Consider the following 17,723-nt stretch of genomic DNA (forward strand, 5'->3'; position numbering starts at 1 on the left):
TAAAAATTTAGGAATCATCGTCGATAATGACTTAGCTTTTGGGCCCCAAGTATCTTGCCTCTCGGGGAAATGTTTCGGCATCCTTCGGATGCTCAGAAAATTTCTCCCCTTGATTTCAATCAACCATAGAAGGGTCATTGTTCAAGCACTTGTTGGGTCTAGACTAGACTACGCAAATGCCCTTTACCTAGGTCTCCCCAAATACATTGTGAGGAGACTTCAAGTAGTCCAAAATTCAGCTGCCCGGGCTATCTACGGGCTCCCCAGACGCGCTAGTGCCTCGGACCTGCTAAAAGAACTGCACTGGCTTCCTATAGCCAAGAGAGTCCTTTTTAAAAGTCTGACGCTGACTTTCAAAGCCCTTCATGACATTGGCCCTAGTTACATCAGGAAACGTCTTGTTTTTTATAAGCCTAACAGAGCCCTACGGTCCGCCTCTTTGTCCAAAATGGTAGTTCCGACCATCAAACGCGCCAGACAAGGTGGCCGATCCTTCCACCACTTGGCTCCTCGTGCCTGGAACGAGCTTCCCCTCTCTCTTAGACAGACCTCCAGCCTTATGTCTTTCAGAAAGGCTTTAAAAACCTGGCTCTTCACCAGATAGAGCCCCCACCTTTCCTTACGGTTTCAGTTATGTTGCCACCCCCGAAGGATTTCTTCGCCAAAGCGCCGGGACACTCCTTTTGGAGTAGCTGTTGCGCTATAGAAGAACGTGTTAACATAACATAACATAACAATAGTTCATTTGTGGAGAGTTTTTTTTAACTGTGCTAGCCTATCGATAAAGGAGGGCACCTGTTCATATAATATTAAAGATTAGGGCCAGAGTACAGGCTCTTTGGTGATATGACCATGTTCTATTGTATTTTCCCCATATTGAACTTTTTTAAAAGAAAATGTTTTCCTATGGGCTAATGCCCTAAAATGGCAATATTATTCACACAGAAAGAAATGTTGAAGTGGTTGCATTACTAAAAGCCTTTAATTTTATTATTGTTTTCATGGTACATTTTAGTGTAAGAATTTATCCAAACAATGCCTCATCTATCAATATAAATAAAAATGTAAATGTTCGTTTGTTCAAAATCGCAAATCTCCGAAAGTTCTTCACAGATTGCTTTGAAATTTTGACACAACGTTGGATTCGAATACGCGCATGTTTTTATATACACAACGTTGGATTCCAATACTCGCGTGTCAAATCTGCGTGTGTTTTTAATCGAAAGCCCGAACAGACACATAAAACTGTCAATATTCGTTTGTACAAAATCCTAAATCTCCGAAAGTTCTTCACAGATTGCTTTGATATTTTGACACAACGAGTAAGAGCAGGTTTATAGATACACAACATTGGATTCAGATACGCGTGTGTCCAATAAGTGGGTGTTTTTAATCGAAAGGCCGAACAGACCTTATCGATTTGGTTGCTGCGCAACAACTACAAGGGACGCATAGAGACAATAGTCTACATATATTAGGATGGACAGTTGGTGTCTGGATGGCGGACCGGGAAGTGGGTGGAGGGAGGGGGGAGGAGTTGGTTCACTTTGCAACATTAAGAAAGGACGCATAGAGACAATAGTCTACATATATTAGGATGGACAGTTGGTGTCAGGATGGCAGACCGGGAAGTGGGTGAAGGGAGGGGTGAGAAGTTGGTTTACTTTGCAACATTACCGCATGTTTATATATACACAACCTTGGATTAGAATACGTGTGTGTACAATACGTGCGTGTTTTTAATCAATAGACCGAACAGACCCCATCGATTTGGTTGCTGCCCAACAACTACAAGGGATGCATAGAGACAATAGTCTAGATATATTAGGATGGACAGTTGGTGTCAGGATGGCAGACAGGGAAGTGGGTGGAGGGAGGGGGGAGGAGTTGGTTCACTTTGCAACATTAAGAAAGGATGCATAGAGACAATAGTCTACATATATTAGGATGGACAGTTGGTGTCAGAATGGCAGATCGGGAAGTGGGTGGAGGGAGGGGGAGGAGTTGGTTCACTTTGCAACATTAGCGCGTGTTTATATATTCACAACATTGGATTCGAAAACGTGCGTGTACAATACGTGCGTGTTTTTAATCGAAAGGCCGAACAGACCCTATTGATTTGCTTGCTGCGCAACAACTACAAGGGTTGCATAGAGACAATAGTCACAAAAAGCATATTGTATACCCACAAGCATTGTGAAATTAAACATATTAGAAACGTGTGCTTACTCTTTTCTTTCTCTTCCATTTAACCAGACTGAGCCACAGCAACGCGTGACCAGGTACAGCTAGTTTATATATATATATATGATTGTGTCTTCGTGGTGGGTGAAGGCAGGGGTTTGTGGAGTGACCACATTGTCGTGAATGGAAAGGAAAATGATTTTGGAGCATGAGAAGGCTTTACAGGCAGGTACTGCACTGAAATCTATAGGGTGCTTTCAACTTCATTGGAGGGTAACATTAATTCAAAGCTAGGTGGCACCCTCCACTCCTCCAGAGGATGATTGAGAGGTATCCAAACTCTGGCAAGGAATTAAAACTCTTGGTTTAAATGTGTGTAATCATAAAACACCAATTTGCATGCAACAGTTACTACATAAAAAGTCAGCACTGGCAACGACAATAGTTCTAGTATTGGCAAGTGGTTAAAACATTTTTTATTATTTTTGCATGAAAAATGTTAAAAATGCAGCAAAAATATGAAACTAAGGGTGTGGTCCAGAAACAGAGGCTCACCATCCATAATACTGAAATGCACTTCTCTTCGGGTGGCTATGCACATCTGATCTGGAAATATGCAGTCACTCAGTGTAAGAAAGCCAGTGGCTGGAAGGGGAATTCCGATTGTCCCAAGAGGTATGCTGTGGTCGGTTGAAGCAAAATGTAAACGACAGTTGAATTGACCAATTCATGAGGAAGGCAGATTGAAAGCACATGCATGTATGTATATGTATATATTTTATTGATAACTTTGAGAAAAAAACAAGCTGGCAAAGCAGCTACAACTATCTCTAAGCCAGACCTAATAAACATCATGCCATTTTCTCCAACTTTTTGCCAGCACACACTGATGTTGTTTAGTTTATGCTTTGGTCTTCTGCAGTCTCGTTCCCTTGAGAGACTATGCCGTCATATTTTCGTTCAGGAGCTCAGATAATTTACACTTACAGCTGCAAATCTATGCGTTTGATTAATACATGTGGCACTCTTCTGCAATTCCTTAGTGCGGCATTTCGGGAAATGTTACTATATTTGAATGTTACTATACTTTACTGAGTGAACAACCAACCCAAAATGATACTGTAGTGTATGTACTATTTTACTGAATTAAAATGTGTTACATGTTGGTTTAACATCTCTATAAGGTGTTCTCCAGGCTATCCTTTTTAGCACTCCTTGCATGTTTGCGACAGAGCGTACTTCCAGCCATCTGGCTGCTCTGAAGCATGACGCCTTTCTGCAGCCTCTCCAACATTTCCGCAAATCTGACTCACTACCACATCTCTCTGACTCACGCTGACCCGCCCAGAGTTACAGCGGTCATGAGGTTTAGTTGAAGTTGTAAAAGAAACTTCACGCTCTTTCAGGCCAGCAACATATTCGTTTTTCAAAGGCTGTGCCCCGAGTCATGATACTATTACCCACTACCCAGGGCTGTAGGTGGGATGAAAGAAGTGGGGCGGGGCTCTAAAAGAGGTATGGCCTCTACAATAGAGGGTGTGGCAAAAACATGTAAACTCATTTCTAGGATTTCCTTAGTGTGCCATCAAACTTGTGTTTTGTTTCCCCTCTGAGCTTTCTTTTATTGAATCCAGCAATACACCACAAATAATACATACACCTAAAGCCAGCCAGAGCCATTGACTTGGCTTTATCAGTGGTTGATAGCTGTTTAAGATAAATGAGTCACAACGACTGTGTTGTAAATAATTAATATTGAAAATGACTCAAATCTGAAATTGTTAGACTGTGTATTAAACACTGTTGAGGCCTGTAGAAGGTGAAGTGGTTTTCAGAATGTCTCAATCACTCGTGTAATGTTCACTCCATATTAGACATTAACAGAATTTTTCTCTCCACATCTTGTACATGCAGGGTCAGACTGGGACGAAAAATAGGCCCAGGTACCAAAATAACGTAGGCCCCATTAATGAACTGATAGCTAAAGAAAAGCAGCCCATGTATGTAAATTGGGACCGTTTTAAACTTCTAAATAAACACCATATAAATGTTTTGCAAGGTATGAAAGACTGCACATGTTTGAGCTTGTTGCAGGCGTTTGTTTTATAATCAGGAAAATCAACAGTAAAATCCTGCCGAACAGGCCCACAAACAGTCAAAAAAACAGCCCACAGAGTGACCTGTCAGACCAGTCCATCGAGCACTCCCTGATTTCCCTATAAGCCAGTCCATCAACCAGGGCCCATGCAGGTAAGAGCGGTGGTCTGTGGGGCCAGATTTGGAGCTATTCGACAGATGACCACAAGGGAAAATTAAATGAATAATTAATTTTTTCTCGTGGTCGTCAGTCGAAATCTCCCCTCACCCGGCCCCGCCGCCTCACTGCTCTTACCTGCATGGGCCGCCGCTGCAGTTCATCTGCATATCTTACGGCTTATCTCTATCCTCCTCAGCACCCTGTTTTCACTCTCTCCTATATGCACTTCCTTACGTCCCCTTCACATCACCACTCGCCAAACACACAAGGCACCCACTCATTTATAAGCACAGCATTTGCTTTTACTCTCACATTGACATGTATGTAGCTCCTTCATGCACATTTGCACAGAATCAAAATTGCAACTGGAATACTGTGTTCTGTTCAGACAGGCTAAGGATTGGATGACCATGAATTCTGAACACCCTGGGGGCGTCGCTATGGCTGCAATGGAGACGGACGTGTTTGGGTAGAGCTCTGCAAGAGGCTCCCCTGAACAGGCCAATAACTCCTCATGCAGTCAATACTGGGGACAGCAAACGAGCCGAATAAGAATGTGGTGTTATCCTGATGCAGCGGTGTTAATTTGGACCTGCCCATGTTCCTCTGTGGTACAAAAGGGGGTGGTGATGGACGGAGCATCTGAATCAATCAAACAGTCAAAAGATCTGGGATTAATCCATCACCGTTCTTTAGCCCACTCTGTCACCCCAGTTCAGACATGGCTATATGCAAATCAGTCTGACCCTGTGCCTCATGGGAACAGTCCAGCCCGAACTGCCAAGCCATGTCTTCCCTGGACCGGAAGCAAGCTTCTGAGGACCGGTTTCTGGCATTCCAGCCGTCTTCAGCCCGGCTTGCCTGAATCCAGTGGCAAAGTGAGCAAGGGACTCATGTCTGAGCATATCCTGCCACACTTATGGCGGCCAAAAGCGGTACAAAAAGGGTGGTGATGGACGGAGCATCTGAATCAATCAAACACTCACACCCAGTCAAAAGATCTGGGTTTGATCCATCACTGTTCTTTAACCCACTCTGCCACCCCAGAAACCGGTCCTCGGAAGCTTGGAAGCGACAGGGACCCCATCCTACCCGCTACAAGCCACTGTTCTGCACCAGCACTGGTGAGCGTCATCAGCCGGAGTCCCTTACTGGCATTGATGGATAAGATGTCACGCTGATCTCCGGCTGCCCTCGCTCCAGATCGGACACCCTCCCTACATCTTTCGGGTAGCAGAGCTTTACTATTTCAGGACCCCCCTAACTCTGCTGAGTCTGCTGCAGAGAGTACATGAGGCTAGCTCCCCACCTGGACCGTTGCTGCAAGGTCGCTGAGACGTGACCCTGGGGACAGAATTATCATAACCTGGAGCAGCGGTGCAACCTAAGCCATCACAATAGCGACTGCCGTGCAGGTGATGCAGGTTTGCCGCTGTCCGACCGGGCAGCACCTGGCGTACCCTGTGGGCACCATCTAGAGCAGAGGATACTTGTAGACAGATGCCCCACCGGCCCAGGCCTGACCTGCTTACTTGCTGCAAAGTGCGTTGATGCACTCTCACCTGCTGAGGCCTAGATAACAGTGCAGTGGTTGACAGCTGGGCCACAGGGACGATATAGGACAGCAGTGGGATCGACCCTGCTGCCTCAGCTGAGATATGTGCTCCACCCCATCAATGTCCCAGTGGTTTCATGCACAGGAGGGTCATTATACGTTACGTGCTCTCCGTCCGCACCCAGAACACCACGACAGTCCCGGCCATTTCACCCCATGTCTGGCGACGCCGATAGACTTCGAGTCCTGTTCCTGCCGAATGATCGAGGGCCACACTGCTGCTGCCGTTCTCTCCCAGTGGAGCCCACAGAAGAAGTCGGAGATTGGGGTACTGCGTTCCTCCAGCCGCCCCCCTGCCTGGGGCCTCCCGATGATTGTATATGCTCCTCCAATCAAGCATGCACTTCTTCCGGGGATGTGAAAAAGAAGGATTTCCCATTCGCTAGAAGCTTGAGACGCGCCGGAAAGAACATCATGTATTTAATACCATGATCAAACGATCAGCGCTCTTGCTGGACCTTGAACGTAAAATCAGGAAAGAGTCTAATAGTGGTGTTTTCAATTCATAGATCTCCATGTTGGCGGGCTGCCTGCAAGATGGCGTCCCTATCCCTATAGTTGAGGATCCGCGCGATGATTGTTCTCGGGGGAGCTCCGGGACGCGGCGGTGGGACCGGCACCCTGTGTGCACGTTCAATGACGAAGAATTTCGACAGGCGTTTGGGCTTAAGGTGGTTTAGTATTATATCCTCTAAGAATAAGTCAACGCTTGGCCCTTCCATCTTCTCTGGCACTCCCACCACCCGTATATTATTCCTTCAGGCCCTTCCTTCCTGGTCTTCCAGCCGGGCCGTCACCAGCTTCTGCTGATGGGTCAGTTGCTGGACCCACTGCTGCTGTTTGGTGGTGCGTTGAAGTTCTATAATGTCCGTGGCGTTCTGAGTGGCCTTTTCTGAGGTCTTGTTTAAGTCCGCCAGCTAAATGGATACTTTATCAATCTTTGATTCCAGCAGGGTGCCCAGAGTTTGTTTAGCCTGCATTATAGAGGTCAGGGAAGGCTCCTGTGCATCAGCCAGGTTCCCGGGGTGGGCCTCATTCCCGCCACCTGTCGCAGCCGTATAATTGCCCCTGGTGTTGGTCTGTGTCATCGTGGATTTTTTAGGCTTCATGGACGTCTCTGATACAGTCCACGGGACTACAGGGGTTGCGGCACACCACCTTTTCACACTCTGGAGCACTCCCCCACCATGCTGCCCGCACCCCCCAGTGCCAACTCCTCGCCGCCCAGGAAGCGCTCGTGTGAGGATGAGCGGGATTCACGACTGGGCCTCTTGGTGATACTACGCCCTCTCCGTTGCCACAACATCTCAGGCCACGGATCTGCCAGCGCCTTCGTCACTTAGGCTCCCCAGTCAAGGAACCGCAGGGCCGCCCCCCAGTAGGCCAGATCGTCCGCCTTGGGGTCTTACCACCCTTGGAATTTGTCGGTATCAGGGCGTCCTCCCACAGGCCACACGCCGTACCTCGCAATTCAGGGCACCGCGCCTCCACCACCACTAACACTCCTGCCCAAGTTCACTTGCCTGGCTCCGTGCTCACGCCGTCTCCCACTCATCGGCCATCGCCACGTGGACTGAGTGTCTGTCTTCCAGGGTCCTCTGCCCCTGCAACGTGCTGCCTCTCTTTGCTCCACAGCAGGGGGCCCAGGTGCTCGCCGCTGGTCTGATGTCGCTGGCCCCTGGGGTCCGCCACTTCCCTGCCAGGGCCTTTACGTTCCCTCGGTATCCACTCTCCAGGGCTGCCATTCACCGTCTCCCACCCTCTCGTGGGCCCGGCAGCTGTCCGCAGTAGTCCACCGCTCCTGCCGCCCACACACAGGGGGATATCTGTCACAAATGCCTGACCTCGGGGCAGAGCCCCCCACTCCCCACACGGGGCTTGCCGCTCTCCATCCCTCGCCGTCGCTGATGTGGCTCCACTGCGCCCGGCCCGCCAACCACGCTAGGCCGGTGCTGCTGTCGCGTTTTCCAGAGGCGTAGGCCCCAGGAAGCCCCCAAACGCTGGGGGCCATTGCCGCGCTTCCGGACGTCGGAGAGGAACGAGACACACACCTCCCGGCTTCGAAGCGCAGCAGCCTGCCGAGACCGTCGCCCAAAGCAGTGAGACGGTAGGATTAATGCCGGATTTTCGGGGCCTTCGGAATTTCCTCAGGAGCGCCGCAGTATTATGCGGCCGTCTTGGTTGCCGCCAAGCCACACCCCCCAGAAAGAAGCACTTTTAATCTTTCAAAAAGCCAAATCTATTGAGTAGTCAAGGCTTGTTTTCTACATTGCTGTAGTGGCCAGACAGTCTAAGAAGTTTTTCTGTGGGGAAGGGTGGCAAGCAAAGAAATGGGTGAATGATATGCAGGGCAATATCTGTGCTAAGGAAGAGGGGTGGAATTGCATGCAGAGACATGTGGTGTTCGGGCATGGAAACCTTGGTTCTAAGAGGGGTAAGTGAATAGAGAACAAAAGTCCTTTTGCACATCCAAGATAAAAAACACAGCAATATGTACAGTCTACGAGAATGAGTGCTTAGAATAGGAAAATCTATTAATTCCACTTAAATGTCCTATATTTTAGGCCTATTTAAAGACCTCTGCGAACCAGCTCTGTACTTCCACCTAGATGGACGGACCACAGCTGCGTTCACTTCATCTACAATAAGACCACAACCCACAACCATCCTCAACCTACTCTGCGAAGAAACTGGAACAAAATCACCACCGACCAGATCTCCTCATCGCTTGATCAAAACCCCCCTGCCCACTCATCGAACGCCAACCAGGCAGCCATTAACCTCACTCATTGGCTATCCAACAGCGCCGACATCCTAGCACCGTTGAAAAAACGCCACATCAAACTAGGCAGAAAAAACGCCCCCTGGTTCAACGATGATCTTAAGAAATCTAAGAAACTCTGCCGCTCCCTCGAGAAGGCATGGAAAAAAGACCCGAACACCAGCACCAAAGACGCCTTCAAAAACGCCTCCCGCATTCACCACCAACTAATCCGGTCTGCCAAGAAAGCCGCATTCAAAGACCGACTAGATAACAACGCTCACACCAGCAAGGAATTATTCAACATCGTCAAAGAATTTACCAACCCCTCAGCCAACTCCAACGACATCACCCCCTCTCAAGCCCTTTGCGACTCCCTAGCTTCGTTCTTCCACGACAAAATCGCAGACATCCATAACAGCTTCAACAACCAACCCGGAGACCAACCCACCCAACCGTCTGCCGTACCTTCACCCCCCTTGAACATCCTCAACGACTGGAACCCAATCTCCACTGAGGACACCATCCGCCTGATGAACTCCATCCACTCAGGATCCCCCACAGACCCTTGCCCTCACCACATCTTCAACAAAACAGACTCCATCATAGCACCACACCTCAGAGACGTCATCAACTGCTCCCTCAACTCCGCCACCTTCCCGGAAAGCTGGAAACACGCAGAACTCAGCGCCCTTCTAAAAAAAACCACAGCTGACCCCACCGAACTCAAAAACTACCGCCCCATCTCGCTCCTTCCATTCCCGGCCAAAGTCATCGAGAAAGCTATCAACAACCAGCTCGCCGCCTTCCTCGAAACCAACAAATCCCTTGACTCTTCACAGTCCGGCTTCCGAGCCAAACACATCACTGAGACCGCACTCATCGCAGCAACAGACGACATTCGAACTCTACTGGACAATGGAGACACAGTCGCCCTCATCCTCCTTGACCTCTCCGCAGCCTTCGACACAGTCTGTCATAGCACCCTGCTACAACGCCTCAGAAACATCGGAATCCAAGGAAAAGCACTGGAATGGATCACCTCGTTCCTTACAGGAAGAACTCAGAGAGTCCGCCTTCCACCATTCAAATCAGAGGCCACTGAAGTCATTTGCGGCGTGCCACAAGGATCTTCACTAAGCCCCACCCTCTTCAACGTATACATGAGCCCCCTCGCGACCATCGCACGCCAACACAATCTCAACATCATCTCCTACGCTGATGACACTCAACTGATCCTCTCACTCACCAACGACCCGAACACCGCCAAAACCAACCTACATGAAGGAATAAAAGAAGTAGCCGAGTGGATGAAGCAAAGCCGTCTGAAACTGAACTCAGATAAAACAGAAGTCCTTATCCTAGGTACCTCCCCCTCCGCCTGGGACGACTCTTGGTGGCCAGAGGCCCTTGGAAAAGCACCCATCCCGACGGACAACGCACAGAACCTGGGCGTCATCCTGGACTCCTCACTCTCAATGAACAGACAAGTCAACGCCGTTTCATCATCTTGCTTCAACATTCTTCGCATGCTCAAAAAAACATTTCGGTGGATCCCAACCGAAACTAGAAAAACGGTCACCCACGCACTGGTCACGAGCCACCTGGACTACGGAAACACCCTATACGCCGGTACCACCGCAAAACTCCAGAAAAAACTCCAACGCATCCAGAACGCTTCAGCCAGACTCATACTAGACATCCCGCGTAAAGACCACATTTCCGGTCACCTGAAAAACCTCCACTGGCTCCCCGTCAATAAGAGGATTACATTCCGCCTCCTAACCCACGCACACAAAGCACTTTACGAACTTGGACCCGAATGCCTCAACACACGACTTTCCTTCTACACCCCCTCCCGCCAGCTACGATCCTCCAACCAAGCCTTTGCTACTGTACCTCGCATCAACAAAACCACCATGGGAGGAAGATCCTTCTCCTACCTGGCAGCTAAAACCTGGAACTCACTTCCCACTCACCTTCGCCTCACTCAGAACCACCTAGCATTCAGAAAGCAACTTAAAACCTGGATATTCGACAAATAATTCCCCTCCCTTCTTCAAGCGCCTTGAGACCCTCTGGGTATGTAGCGCGCTATATAAATTATTTGACTTGACTTGACTCATGATGTTGTTCGTGGAGATGTCCGCCTCATTGTATTGCTGCTCACTTTTTTTAGTTGGATTTAGATATGGAGTCATGATGAAAGAACGCACAGCGTATGCGCTGGGAAACATCCATTACAACGCGGATGTTTCCCCGCTGTGCTGTTACGACGCGTCCGTTACAACGCAAGTCGTTACCACGACTTGCGCTGGAGGGCGCTAGAAGATTAAAAATAGTAAATTTACTATTCCAACACCTTCCCTAGTGTCCACGGGGACTGATGTAAGAATAGTCAATTATTCTATTCGAAATCCGCGCCCCCAACGTAAGTAGTGGTAACGACTTGCGTTGTAAGGGACACGTTGTAACAGAACGCGCGGCCCGGGACCAGGGTTCGATTCCTGGCGCGGCAGGTTTCTGGACCAGGGTCAGCGGACTCGATAATTCTCTCGCCTCGGTGTCCACTCTGATCAGCGATCACACTCGGCAACTCTGGGCATTAGCTTGCCTCATCTTCACTAACGGCCCCACCAGACCGCTGGGGATGCCTGGTCTCACCCTGGAGATACCCATTAAGGGACCATCTCTCAGGGAAGCCAGGAAGGGTTTCGCAGCGGTCGAAGCGCCTTGGGACCCTACGGGTAAGTAGTGCGCTATATAAATGCCTATACATACATACATATACATACATCCGTGTGCGCTATCACCTACAGGATGTAATAAGAAAATACATTAGTCACTGCTATGTATCACCATGGTGGACAGCTGTACAAGAGAGTATTCCAAATGTTTACCAAGCAAATATCCTTCCCCAAATTTCCCCGCAAGTAGATGTCTTTGTATGTCACTATGTCGGAAGATATAGGAGTCATGTGCACTGCCAGGATAATTAGCCACTATGTCTGTGATTATGTTTTTAGAATTGCAGATTACTTGACTGTTCAATGAATGGTAAGAGTTTTGGTCACGGTAAATATACTCATTCACTGAGGGGGGGGCAAATTACTACATGCGTCCCATCAATGCAACCAATGACATGTGGGAAATGGGAAACATGATAAAAATCTAAATTAGTTTGCTGTAATTCCTGTGGTGTTGTGGGAAACCTGATGTGGTGGTGTATCCTCTGCAAGATGTCATCAAGGAATGAGTTAAAAAATCGCGATAGGGCACTTTGAGAGACACCTACAGCTGCAGTAATTACTCCCTTGAAGCTCCCTGAAGCATGGAGTTGCAGTGAACATATGACCTGCACGGGACTGGGTATGGCATGTGTCCTGTGAGTCTGACGCTGCAGTATTGGATCCAATTCAGCTATGTGCTCATAGATTGTGTCTGCATTTAGCCTATATTTATCATAAATCTCTTCCTCCGTCTGCCCTAGCAAACTAACGTGCACTCTGAAAATGCACTCCTGTATCCTCCTTCTTCTCTGTGCTGCTGCACTTAGCCTCATCCTCTTCGCCATGACGTAGAACACTGCCATTGTGAAGCATTCTGATGCCTTCTGGGACTGTTTAAGTAGTTTACTGATTATTTGTACATGATTTGTTCAATTTGAAATGGTTACCACCTGATAGGATTTGTTCTTGCTAATAGTGATTCTTGACATATTCGGTATTTGCGATTTTGTGATGCATAGGAGTAGCAAATTCTTATTAGCAATTACTTAATGTCGATTCGCAATTTCATATTTGGTATTTAGGTCATTGCTATTTTTTGCGAATTTGTGTGATATTCGGCAAATGGGCTTCATGCATTGGAGTAAGCTATTTTGCAATTGAAAACAGCCTTTTTTAGCGATTCGCTACATTTGCGATTGCAAAATAGCTTGATGCATGTGCCCCATAGATCGAAAAGACAGAGGAAGAAAAAGACAGCTAAACAGTCACAAACAGAAAGCAGGAACCTGCAAGTGATATAAAAAGGGGAGGGAGGTGTCTGGCAGTGGATTAAATGTTTAATTGCACTGGCCGCCGGCTTCTGAGTAGAGCTTTGGGCACCGGAACTCTTTCTTTTACAAATATAGCCAGCCCTACCAAAGTCATCCAGTTTTGTGACACAGGAATATTGCAATGTTGAACAAAGTTTACCTTTCTTTGAGACTACACACTTTGCCAGCTCACAGAATAGTGCATACAATTCACAGATTCTATTGGGAAGTCTGGTAATCTTTGTTATACACACAACATGCCACACTCTGTTAAACACATGGCACAAAAGTCAAAGAGTAAAACATGAGAATATACTGAGTAAACACAGGAAAGAAGCTTTCCCATAGACAAAGCCCTCAATACTTCAAACCAGCACATCTCCGAAAAAGTACATGGGTCTGTCCAATATCATCCATGCAGTGAAATACCAGATACCAGGCACCACATATGGAAGAGGGGTTTGGGGTGACCCAAATAAAAAATTCTCGGTTTGGTAGTTATGCCTGGGGTCTTGAGTTGGGTCTGCTAAGTCTGCTAAGTCTGTGTCGGTTTTTCTCATGGCCAAAAATAAGAGACAGCATCGCGAGCTCTGTACTAAAACGTAAAAGAGTAGAGAGAGAGACACACAGACAGACAGACATGCAGGCAGAGACAGAGATATACATCTGGTGGCTAAACTTCAGATAACCTGGAATCAATACAATCATCTGTGCTTGTCTAAATTTTGTGATCCTAGGCAAACATTTTATTTCACCTACCTCTTTTGTCTTTTCTTTAATTACTTATGACATCACTTTTGAATTCAGGATATGCATTGTATAAGCCCCTCTTATGTTTGATTTAATAGATTATACATTGTTCCATCTATAATAAGAATCTACGCCATGTACAGGGTATTCATGTCTCAGTTCACTAATTGCGTTGTCTTTGGAAAACAGGGTAGCCACTAATGTTTCTATGTTCATGTTTAAAACTATAATTTTTAATAAATGTCTGTCTACGCAGTGATATATTTTGATGTATTAAGGTAATATGCTTCTGCATGTTGAAAACTATTATTTTCAATTTTATAGAGGCTGTATTACATTTTTATTATGTTTGTTGCACAATATACATACATACTAAACATTTCATGGCTTGGCTTGTGCATAGACTGTTAAGCCAAGCTTGGCTCATCAACATTTTTTTATTTGCTGATATGGCCACTTCTATTTGCAGCTCGGGCTTAGTACATGTAGCTGTCAGTTACTTGATACACTGATTTCCAAAAGGCAAGAACTGGAAACTGTACTGAGGCTTCTCATAGCAGAGGCAAAGAAGAGTGTGTGCAGTGAAAATACATTTAAAATAAGTGATCCCAGGACAGGCACTCTGTGCCATTGTGTTGTACATGACCGTAGTCATGAGTACCCAGGGAGACCTACAAGACCCAGGTTGGAGTGTAAGGTGTGTAGCTCAGAGGAGTAGTTGGGGTGTGACACCCCTAGATGCATTTATAGTTTGGTAGTTGGGCCTGGGGGCTTTTTTGGTTGAGGGGGTGTGAGCCCTACTGAAGCAAAATCCACAGTCCTTGCCAGAATGAACCACATTATCACTAAATTAACTTGTACTTAACCCTCTGGTAGTTGGGCACAAAAGCAGTCAGGCCTAATTTAGAGGCAATGTGTATATTATTTATGCAGCACAGAAACTTTGATAAAGTGAAAACACAACCCAAGAAAATTCCCACACCAATTTAGAAAAACAGAGTGAAATTTAATAAACAATATAACACCAAAACAATAAAATCCAGCCAGAGTTATGAATTTTTAAAGTTTAAAGTGGAAAAAATTGCTCCAAAAATAACAAAGCTAAAGCTGTGGGTATCTGGTCGTGCAAGACTGGGGCAAAGTTGAAAGTTAAGACTGCCAAAATGGAGCACAGTTTGACAACATGGAGTGGAGGGGGCCGAGTATCAGCTTCCCTCTGAGCTCCGGAGAAATTTTGAGGGAAAAAAGTCTGAGAAGGTAGAGTTCTGCAGGGCAAGACAGCTGGCGGTGTCCTAGGATGGGGTGTTAACGTCAGGAGGCCGCTGGACGAGGTTGTGGTACTGATTACTACTTTGGGACTTTGTCATTTTTTAAAAAGTCGAACAACTCCAGTGGAGCAAGGCAGAAGGCTGTAACCAACAAGAGTTTCACAAGCCAGATACATTCTCTGGGAAGCCCCAATAAACAGGATTTGTTGCTGCAGAGAAAAACATAGTAGGAGCTACCACAAAGTCAGGCTGTCTGGCAGTGCACCGTGGTCGGATCAGCAAACAGTTAGGTTCCAGTCTCCTGTTAGTTATCAGGCCACTTTTTGGTGAAAATGTCTAAGTCCCAAGTTTTAGTCTTTGGCTGTTTGGGCACCTTTTCCAAGGGCCCAGGACTGGGTGGGAACCATTTGGAGGACAGGACTCAATTCAGGAGGGGAACAAGGGCAGGGTTCAAGTTGTTGCAGCTTATTATGTTCCTGTAGCTCTCAAGAGGAAACCAGCCAACTAGCCATTGGAGTCACTCAGGTAGTCCTGGGTTCAAGCAGCAAAGCATGCTTCAAGCAGCAAGGCCCTCCACTGAGAGCCCAAGACAGGCTTCAGGCAGGAGAGAAGCCCTCTGGGAGAAGTAGGGCAGTATTCTGAAGTACTCAACAGGCTTCAGGCAGTCCTCTGAGAGTCCTCCACAGGTTTAGGAGTGAACTGAAGATTGGGTCTTAGGGTCCTATTTAGGTCTCATCTGGCGAAAGCAGCGCATGCGCTGCTCTCGCCATGAAGAGGACCTTTTGGAATCGATTCAGCCAAAGTTGACTGCACAGGTTTCCAGATGGACAAAGTTGGCTGCTCTCGCCGTCTGCAAAGCAAAACTTGCACGTGTAGGGACAAAAAATGCATGCGCATGTGGACAGCCCGACGCCATCTTTCACACACGTGCGTGCATTTTTTTGTCTGTACGTGTGCTTTCGCTTTTCCTCCCTCCCCCGTCGGCCCCTAGGTACCGGCACTCTGGATAATGCTTTTCGGGAGGAGGGGGCGAGGAGGAGGAGGTTGTTTTATACGCACGCTGCAGATGTGACATAGGAGGGTTGAGTTTCTAGTCAAAGGCTGGCACATGATTGGCAAAATTCTTTTATTGGGCGCGCATGCCCACTTTCACTTTGAAAGTGCAGCGGGTCAATGTGGCTGTTGCTGGCTTAATTTTACGCCCCCGTACTACATAGCTCACAGAGTTTCAACAGCTCAAGAACCTGGTGAACGAGTTATGGGTCGAGGACCTGCAGATCACGCCGCGGAGCTGCAAGGGCGGTGCACCGCCAGCTGCTCCACACAGCCCGCCCGTCACCTACATGCACATTTACAAGATGGAGAGCTTTAGCATGGGTGTCGTCCTGCTGCAGAGCGGGTAGGCGTGTATCCCGCTGCACGACCACCCTCAGCATCTGTGGCTTTGACCGGCTGCAGGAGGTATCTGGGGCCACGTCGCCCCCGCCATTCAGCCCACCCCTCCAGGCCTTTCAAAGAGATGCGCTGCGCGAATCATTCTGCCAGTTCGGCTCCACCAGCCCTCCCTGCCTGCTGAGCCCGCGCAGGGCAACCTGCACCAGATCAGCGCTCTGGACGGGCCTGCTGCTTTCCTCAACATTCTGGCGCCAAGTAACGACGCGGAGGATGGGCTTGAGTGCCACTACCACCAACTGCTGCAGCCATCCTCCACTGAGCCCAATGCCCAGGGCGGCAACGAGGAGGGGGGTAAGAGCTGTGAGGTGTGGCTCCTGGAGGTCCCCCAGCCGGCTGACTTCTGGTGTGGAGGAGAACCCTACCCGGGGCCCAGGGTGACACTCTGCGAACATCGGTGACCAGTGAGCACCTTAGTAAGAACCGTGTCAGCCACCCCGGAACTCATCAAATCAGTGCTTGGGGCCCTGGCTTTTTGAGACAGTGGGTGTGCGAGCCGCTTCTGTCCTCCTGTGTGTTAGGTGGACGCACAAGCAGACTCCCTGACTGCGTGTGGAGGTGACAGGATGGACCTGGCAGGAAGAGGTAGGCAAGGGGTCAAAGGACTGGGTCTAAACAAGCTCCTTCCTGGCCGGAATGTGTATGTTTGTGGGAGAGGGCAGTGCCCATGGATGGCACTCCACACGAGTCTCTGTGGAAACAGTTTATCTGTCATCGCTGTCCCTTAGTGTTCCCTCTTGGGTATTTGAATATTTTACTTCCGGAGTCAATCTCTTTATCTCCCCATACCTACCAAAAATGAATGTGTCCTTGCGTTATGTAACTGGTGCCCATGTAAAGCGCCCCAACACCTTCTGGTCGTTAGCGCTTGTAATGGCAGAGTTTTTGGCTTTATTTAGCAGTGATATAGATCATTAATCTTGCTCGCATCTAGTATAGGTATTCTTAGCCTGTGTTGGCCCTTTTAAGCCCTTTTTTCCAGATCTAGAAGAGGATAGCTGCTTAATATGCCTTTATTCTTGACTTTAACCTGTCTATTGCCTATTGGCTTTGACATATTAGACACATTGGTATGGTTTATGTAGGTATTCTGACAGAGCTAAGGAGCATTTCACCCCTTTCAGGCCTACAGGCCTAGAGCTAGAGGGACTCCATCTTGATGAAGCTGAGAGGCTTTTCAGGGCAAAGGCAAAGTTTATAGTTAAGGCTGTTGTGTGCTAGAGGAAGATCCAGTTAGGACCGCTTCTTATCCGAAGAATGTGTTTTTCTCTTGGGCCCAGACGTAACAAGCAGATGGCCACTGCGGTTGCGTGGAAGCCTGGGAGCTGGCACAGGAATTCGGTAAGAGACAGCCCTCTGCTGGAAATTTCCATGAGGGGAGAGGAATCCATATTAGC

At 47.8% G+C, this 17,723-nt stretch overlaps 1 pseudogene; it reads left to right on the top strand.

Annotated features, from left to right (window-relative positions):
• The window catches only part of LOC147728442 (2-aminoethanethiol dioxygenase-like), a 32,663-nt pseudogene extending 15,936 nt beyond the window's left edge, over positions 1-16,727 (top strand).
• The last annotated feature ends 996 nt before the right edge of the window (positions 16,728-17,723 follow it).

This window comes from Lissotriton vulgaris, chromosome 3_1 (assembly GCF_964263255.1).
Source record: "Lissotriton vulgaris chromosome 3_1, aLisVul1.2, whole genome shotgun sequence".
Classification (NCBI taxonomy): Eukaryota; Metazoa; Chordata; class Amphibia; order Caudata; family Salamandridae; genus Lissotriton; species Lissotriton vulgaris.